The following is a 7527-nucleotide window of genomic DNA, read 5'->3' as shown; positions in this document are numbered from 1 at the left end:
TCTCTGCCCGCAGCTGTGACTTTTCAGGACGTCTGAGTGTATGCATGCTGGCTGACACCGCTGCAATTTTCACACTTACCCCTCGCATTCTGAGCAACTGCTGATCAAGTATAGAGGAAATCGGGCAAACATATGAGGGGAACTGTGCTCCTTCAGTCAAGCCAGCAAGCTTGTTTCTGTAGTGTAGTGGTTATCACATTTGCCTCACATGCAAAAGGTCCCCGGTTCGACACTGGGCAGCAGTAGCTTTTGTGTTTGCTCACTAAAACCTCAGTCTCTCTCAATGCACACTTAGACAGAAATGACCTTTAAAAACTTGTGACGTGTGTAAAATGTGCTTTACTATTGCAGGACGATAAAAAGTTATATGCATCTCTCGGTGGTCGTGCTTGTGCCTTGTTTCTTGTTCTGTTTTTTTTTTTTTTCTTGGCCATGTTATATTGTGGGGCCTTTAAAGCTGTGACTTTGATAGGAACATTGCAAGCGGCAGCATCAACAAGTGCAGACTGACGAGTCAGACCTGCACAATGTTTTGGCTGTCAGGATGGCCGAGTGGTCTAAGGTGCCAGACTCAAGAGAGCTTGATCTTCAGTGAAGCTGAGCCTTCTGGTCTCTTCATGGAGGCGTGGGTTCAAATCCCACTCCTAACAGGTGTGTTTTCTTACCTTAAATCTTGCTCTGTTTGCACAGCCAGCTCCTCACACCACTATCTTTGGAAGCTGCTGTGGCATGTGAGGAGAAATCCACCAACCCATCGGCTGGGCCCTCAATCAAAATTCTGTGTATTACTGGAAGGGGCATCTCAGTCACACCTTCTGTTAGAGCTGCACTTTATGACAGTAACTACCATGCTGGTTTCTACTTAAGCAGTTGATTCTATCGTTTGAAGTGAGTCTCTCCTGCCAACTTTTGGGCAAAGAAGACACTGCCCCGGCAACAACACAGGCAGACAAGCTCAAACTGGGTTTCTTGGTTAGGTGGGCAGAGCATATTGGCAATGGTGCCTCCTCGTGACTTGCAATTTACATGAAGAAGACAGAGAGGCAGCTGGGAGTAGGCAGTACCCATGAACCCCTGAACACTGTCTTGCGACTTGCACACAATTCTGAAATGAGGCAGGGGAAAGGAGGTTATTTCCCCATCAAGGGCCATTCCGGGAAATCAGCCACCCCGCGTCTCCCAGGTGAGTGTTTCAGGCCTATGAGCCACTACTATAAATCTCGCCTGATCGAGCCTGATTGAGTGCTGAGCGAGCAAGTGTGCTTGAATCCAAGAGGCATGCTTCTCTGGCTCAAGAGCTAGCAGGCCCTTCAGTGCTTCTGGTCTGGAAGTCTAAGGTGCAAGGATCCAGGACTTGCAGAGGGTTACAACTACCAGAAAGGGTCTGCTTTTCACATCAGTGCCCTAGTTCAGCTCACTGGCACAGGGCATCTTGACTACCTCTTTCCTTGCTAGAGACAAACAAAAAATCCTTGACAGAAAACATCAATTGCTATGGCACGCTTAGAGAGAGAGACTCCAAATGGCCCTGCTTTCCTGAAAGACGCTTCCGAAGATGTTTCAAATGCCTCTGCAGCAGCAGTCTAGTTGGTGTAGGGGTATGATTCTCGCTTCGGGTGTGAGAGGACCTTGGTTCAAATCCTAGACAAACCCTTACCTTTATAGGTTCAGTCTGTGTTTTAAACAGGAGTATTTCTGCTTTTCACTCTTGTAAGATGTCATGTTGCAATGCAATACATGCTTTATACCTGCGTTGAGACGGTTCAGCATCATGAAGGTATGCGAGATTTCTTTGCAACTGCTTTTCTGTGCTGGAGCAGCAGTGCTCATAGGAACATTAAATGCACAGTGCTTCTCCATGGTAATTTCGGGTCCAGTTCTGAAATCACCTCTTGGAATGAAAGTGATGCCAGTTCCTTTCTTCCAAGGCAAGAGATCGTGTTCCGGAAGGCTCAGCTTAAAGCGTCATGAACATTGGCCCTCAGTCCTTGCATCCCAGTCCAATGCAGAGCCACATAAAGCAAGCAGGTGTGTCTGTTTCCATAGTGTGGTGGTTCCAGTACAATGCATAGCCACATGAAGCAAACCGGCAAGTGTGTCTGTTTGTGTAGTGTAGTGGTTATCATGCGCACCTCACATGCAAAAGGTGCCTGGTTCGAAGCCAAGCAAAAACAGCAAGTCGCTGGGCTTTTTCCCAGTATTTGCATTTCCTGACTCAGCTGACAGGCAAGCTGAGATAAAAGAGACTGTGTCTATCCCTCACCATCGTGAGGTACTACGCTCCTGGGGCATCTGTCACAGCTCACCAAGAGGAGTTGCGCCAGCTTACGTCAGTCAGTTGCTCACTGTTTGACCTTTGCATTGAAGCCTGAGCCTACCGCATTCAAGCCAGACAAGGAAGGAAGGTATGAGAGCGAAAATAGCTTTCCTGCCCTCACCAAGAACACACACCTTGAGCAAATAAGGTGCCAGACTTACAAGGCCCAATCGCCAACGGAGCATCACTTTTAGTGACGCCCCGGTGGCACTATGCACTGCGCGGTATTTACAAGATGGCGTTCAGCCACTTTTTGTGGCTTAACACCACCTTGTAAATACGGCACCTTAGCATTCAGCGCTTTCCCTGGAAGGGGCGTGCAATGGGTGTTGCTGTGAGTGTGCCACAGCAACACCATAGCATTTTGATGCTGCTCCAGATTTAGGAGTTGTCGTAAATCTGCGTCAGCGCCAAAATCCAATGCCATCCCAGGGGTATCGTTAGAGTAGCGCACTGAGGAGAAATGTTTTCATTTCTCCTCGTTTTTTCTCTTTCTATGTGTGCTGCATTATGCAGCACACATAGAAGTAAGAGCAAATCACCATTGAAGATTTTTCTTTTGGCCAGGAAGGTGTCCCTTCCTGCACAAAAACAATTTCCCCCTCAACGCAGTCATCCTTGTACCATGGTGCAAGAACGGCTGCGTTGGCGCTCAGCAGCTAATTTAGAGCTGGCGCAGGGGGAAGCACAGGGGTGCGCTGTATTCTACTAAATACGGCGCTTCCCTGCATTTTGAAAATGACGGAGCGTGGGGCTTGCAAATTTGGCACAGCGTCGCGCTCAGTCATTTTCTTGTAAATCTGGGACAAAATGTCTAAAGGATAGAGGCTTTTTATGTCATGTTCGATGACGGCCATGCAAATGACTCTAGTCATACTGCAGAAGAGAGCACCATGTGGCGTTTCTTGCTTTGGGATGTAGTCTCCCACTCTCTGCCACCAACCCTCGGAGCAGGGTGGGAGCCGTAGCGCTTCTGTGCCCAGGCTCGTTGGTCTAGGGGTATGATTCTCTCTTCGGGTGCGAGAAGTCCCGGGTTCAAATCCCGGACAAGCCCATTTTAGCGGAAAACAATCAAATCCTGCTCAAAATACACAACCCCTCAACATTTCTCATTCCACTCGAAGCATTGTTGCGCAAAACATATTTTTTGCCTCAGGCGAAAAATGGATTACAATGCCTTGGCTTCCTTCCTGCTTGCTCTCAGTGCGCCCTGTGTGATGATTTCACAGGCTTGCGTTCCTGGCATTTAGGCATCAGATATTTGTCTGTCTCTGCCCGCAGCTGTGACTTTTCAGGACGTCTGAGTGTATGCATGCTGGCTGACACTGCTGCAATTTTCACACTTACCCCTCGCATTCTGAGCAACTGCTGATCAAGTATAGAGGAAATCGGGCAAACATATGAGGGGAACTGTGCTCCTTCAGTCAAGCCAGCAAGCTTGTTTCTGTAGTGTAGTGGTTATCACATTTGCCTCACACGCAAAAAGTCCCCGGTTCGACACTGGGCAGCAGTAGCTTTTGTGTTTGCTCACTAAAACCTCAGTCTCTCTCAATGCACACTTAGACAGAAATGACCTTTAAAAACTTGTGACCTGTGTAAAATGTGCTTTACTATTGCAGGACGATAAAAAGTTATCTGCATCCCTCGGTGGTCGTGCATGTGCCTTGTTTCTTGTTCTGTTTTTTTTTTTTTTCTTGGCCATGTTATATTGTGGGGCCTTTAAAGCTGTGACTTTGATAGGAACATTGCAAGAGGCAGCATCAACAAGTGCAGACTGAAGAGTCAGACCTGCACAATGTTTTGGCTGTCAGGATGGCCGAGTGGTCTAAGGTGCCAGACTCAAGAGAGCTTGATCTTCAGTGAAGCTGAGCCTTCTAGTCTCTTCATGGAGGCGTGGGTTCAAATCCCACTCCTAACAGGTGTATTTTCTTCCCTTAAATCTTGCTCTGTTTGCACAGCCAGCTCCTCACACCACTATCTTTGGAAGCTGCTGTGGCATGTGAGGAGAAATCCACCAACCCATCGGCTGGGCCCTCAATCAAAATTCTGTGTATTACTGGAAGGGGCATCTCAGGCACACCTTCTGTTAGAGCTGCACTTTATGACAGTAACTACCATGCTGGTTTCTACTTAAGCAGTTGATTCTATCGTTTGAAGTGAGTCTCTCCTGCCACCTTTTGGGCAAAGAAGACACTGCCCCTGCAACAACAGAGGCAGACAAGCTCAAACTGGGTTTCTTGGTTAGGTGGGCAGAGCATATTGGCAATGGTGCCTCCTCGTGACTTGCAATTTACATGAAGAAGACAGAGAGGCAGCTGGGAGTAGGCAGTACCCATGAACCCCTGAACACTGTCTTGCGACTTGCACACAATTCTGAAACGAGGCGGGGGAGAGGAGGTGATTTCCCCATCAAGGGCCATTCCGGGAAATCAGCCACCCCACGTCTCCCAGGTGAGTGTTTCAAGCCTATGAGCCACTACTATAAATCTCGCCTGATCGAGCGCTGAGTGAGCAAGTGTGCTTGAATCCAAGAGGCATGCTTCTCTGGCTCAAGAGCTAGCAGGCCCTTCAGTGCTTCTGGTCTGGAAGTCTAAGGTGCAAGGGTCCAGGACTTGCAGAGGGTTACAACTACCAGAAAGGGTCTGCTTTTCACATCAGTGCCCTAGTTCAGCTCACTGGCACAGGGCATCTTGACTACCTCTTTCCTTGCTAGAGACAAACAAAAAATCCTTGACAGAAAACATCAATTGCTATGGCACGCTTAGAGAGAGAGCCTCCGAATGGCCCTGCTTTTCTGAAAGACGCTTCAGAAGATGTTTCAAATGCCTCTCCAGCAGCAGTCTAGTTGGTATAGGGGTATGATTCTCGCTTCGGGTGTGAGAGGACCTTGGTTCAAATCCCAGACAAACCCTTACCTTTATAGGTTCATTCTGTGTTTTAAACAGGAGTATTTCTGCTTTTCACTCTTGTAAGATGTCATGTTGCAATGCAATACATGCTTTATACCTGCATTGATACGTTTCAGCATCATGAAGGTATGCGAGATTTCTTTGCAATTGCTTTTCTGTGCTGGAGCAGCAGTGCTCATAGGAACATTAAATGCACAGTGCTTCTCCATGGTAATTTCGGGTCCAGATCTGAAATCACCTCTTGTAATGAAAGTGATGCCAGTTCCTTTCTTCCAAGGCAAGAGATCGTGTTCCGGAAGGCTCAGCTTTGAGCGTCATGAACATTGGCCCTCAGTCCTTGCATCCCAGTCCAATGCAGAGCCACATAAAGCAAGCAGGTGTGTCTGTTTCCATAGTGTGGTGGTTCCAGTACAATGCATAGCCACATGAAGAAAACCGGCGAGTGTTTCTGTTTGTGTAGTGTAGTGGTTATAATGCGCACCTCACATGCAGAAGGTCCCTGGTTCGAAGCCAAGCAAAAACAGCAAGTCGCTGGGCTTTTTCCCAGTATTTGCATTTCCTGACTCAGCTGACAGGCAAGCTGAGATAAAAGAGACTGTGTCTACCCCTCACCATCGTGAGGTACTACGCTCCTGGGGCATCTGTCACAGCTCACCAAGAGGAGTTGCGCCAGCTTACGTCAGTCAGTTGCTCACTGTTTGACCTTTGCATTGAAGCCTGAGTCTACCGCATTCAAGCCAGCCAAGGAAGGAAGGTATGAGAGCGAAAATAGCTTTCCTGCCCTCACCAAGAACACACACCTTGAGCAAATAAGGTGCCAGACTTACAAGGCCCAATCGCCAACGGAGCCTCACTTTTAGTGACGCCCCGGTGGCACTATGCACTGCGCGGTATTTGCAAGATGGCGTTCAGCCACTTTTTGTGGCTTAACACCACCTTGTAAATACGGCACCTTAGCATTCAGCACTTTCCCTGGAAGGGGCGTGCAATGGGTGTTGCTGTGAGTGTGCCACAGCAACACCATAGCATTTTGATGCTGCTCCAGATTTAGGAGTTGTCGTAAATCTGCGTCAGCGCCAAAATCCAACGCCATCCCAGGGGTATCGTTAGAGTGGCGCACTGAGGAGAAATGTTTTCATTTCTCCTCGTTTTTTCTCTTTCTATGTGTGCTGCATTCTGCAGCACACATAGAAGTAAGAGCAAATCACCATTGAAGATTTTTCTTTTGGCCAGGAAGGTGTCCCTTCCTGCACAAAAACAATTTCCCCCTCAACGCAGTCATCCTTGTACCATGGAGCAAGAACGGCTGCGTTGGCGCTCAGCAGCTAATTTAGAGCTGGCGCAGGGGGAAGCACAGGGGTGCGCTGTATTCTACTAAATACGGCGCTTCCCTGCATTTTGAAAATGACGGAGCGTGGGGCTTGCAAATTTGGCACAGCGTCGCGCTCAGTCATTTTCTTGTAAATCTGGGACAAAATGTCTAAAGGATAGAGGCTTTTTATGTCATGTTCGATGACGACCATGCAAATGACTCTAGTCATACTGCAGAAGAGAGCACCATGTGGCGTTTCTTGCTTTGGGATGTAGTCTCCCACTCTCTGCCACCAACCCTCGGAGCAGGGTGGGAGCCGTAGCGCTTCTGCGCCCAGGCTCGTTGGTCTAGGGGTATGATTCTCGCTTCGGGTGCAAGAGGTCCCAGGTTCAAATCCCGGACGAGCCCATTTTAGCGGAAAACAATCAAATCCTGCTCAAAATACACAACCCCTCAACATTTCTAATTCCACTCGAAGCATTGTTGCGCAAAACATATTTTTTGCCTCAGGCGAAAAATGGATTACAATGCCTTGGCTTCCTTCCTGCTTGCTCTCAGTGCGCCCTGTGTGATGATTTCACAGGCTTGCGTTCCTGGCATTTAGGCATCAGATATTTGTCTGTCTCTGCCCGCAGCTGTGACTTTTCAGGACGTCTGAGTGTATGCATGCTGGCTGACACCGCTGCAATTTTCACACTTACCCCTCGCATTCTGAGCAACTTGTGATCAAGTATAGAGGAAATCGGGCAAACATATGAGGGGAACTGTGCTCCTTCAGTCAAGCCAGCAAGCTTGTTTCTGTAGTGTAGTGGTTATCACATTTGGCTCACACGCAAAAGGTCCCCGGTTCGACACTGGGCAGCAGTAGCTTTTGTGTTTGCTCACTAAAACCTCAGTCTCTCTCAATGCACACTTAGACAGAAATGACCTTTAAAAACTTGTGACCTGTGTAAAATGTGCTTTACTATTGCAGGACGATAAAAAGTTAT

General features: G+C 48.1%; 1 non-coding gene across 1 annotated transcript; it reads left to right on the top strand.

Moving 5' to 3' along the window:
- The first annotated feature begins 6874 nt into the window (after positions 1–6874).
- On the top strand, positions 6875–6946 carry TRNAP-CGG (transfer RNA proline (anticodon CGG)). The gene has a single exon. It is a non-coding gene; the product is annotated as a tRNA-Pro (tRNA).
- Positions 6947–7527: the final 581 nt, after the last annotated feature.

Source organism: Pleurodeles waltl, unplaced genomic scaffold (assembly GCF_031143425.1).
Source record: "Pleurodeles waltl isolate 20211129_DDA unplaced genomic scaffold, aPleWal1.hap1.20221129 scaffold_72, whole genome shotgun sequence".
In the NCBI taxonomy this organism is placed as follows: Eukaryota; Metazoa; Chordata; class Amphibia; order Caudata; family Salamandridae; genus Pleurodeles; species Pleurodeles waltl.
This window is presented reverse-complemented; position numbering and strand designations above follow the sequence as displayed.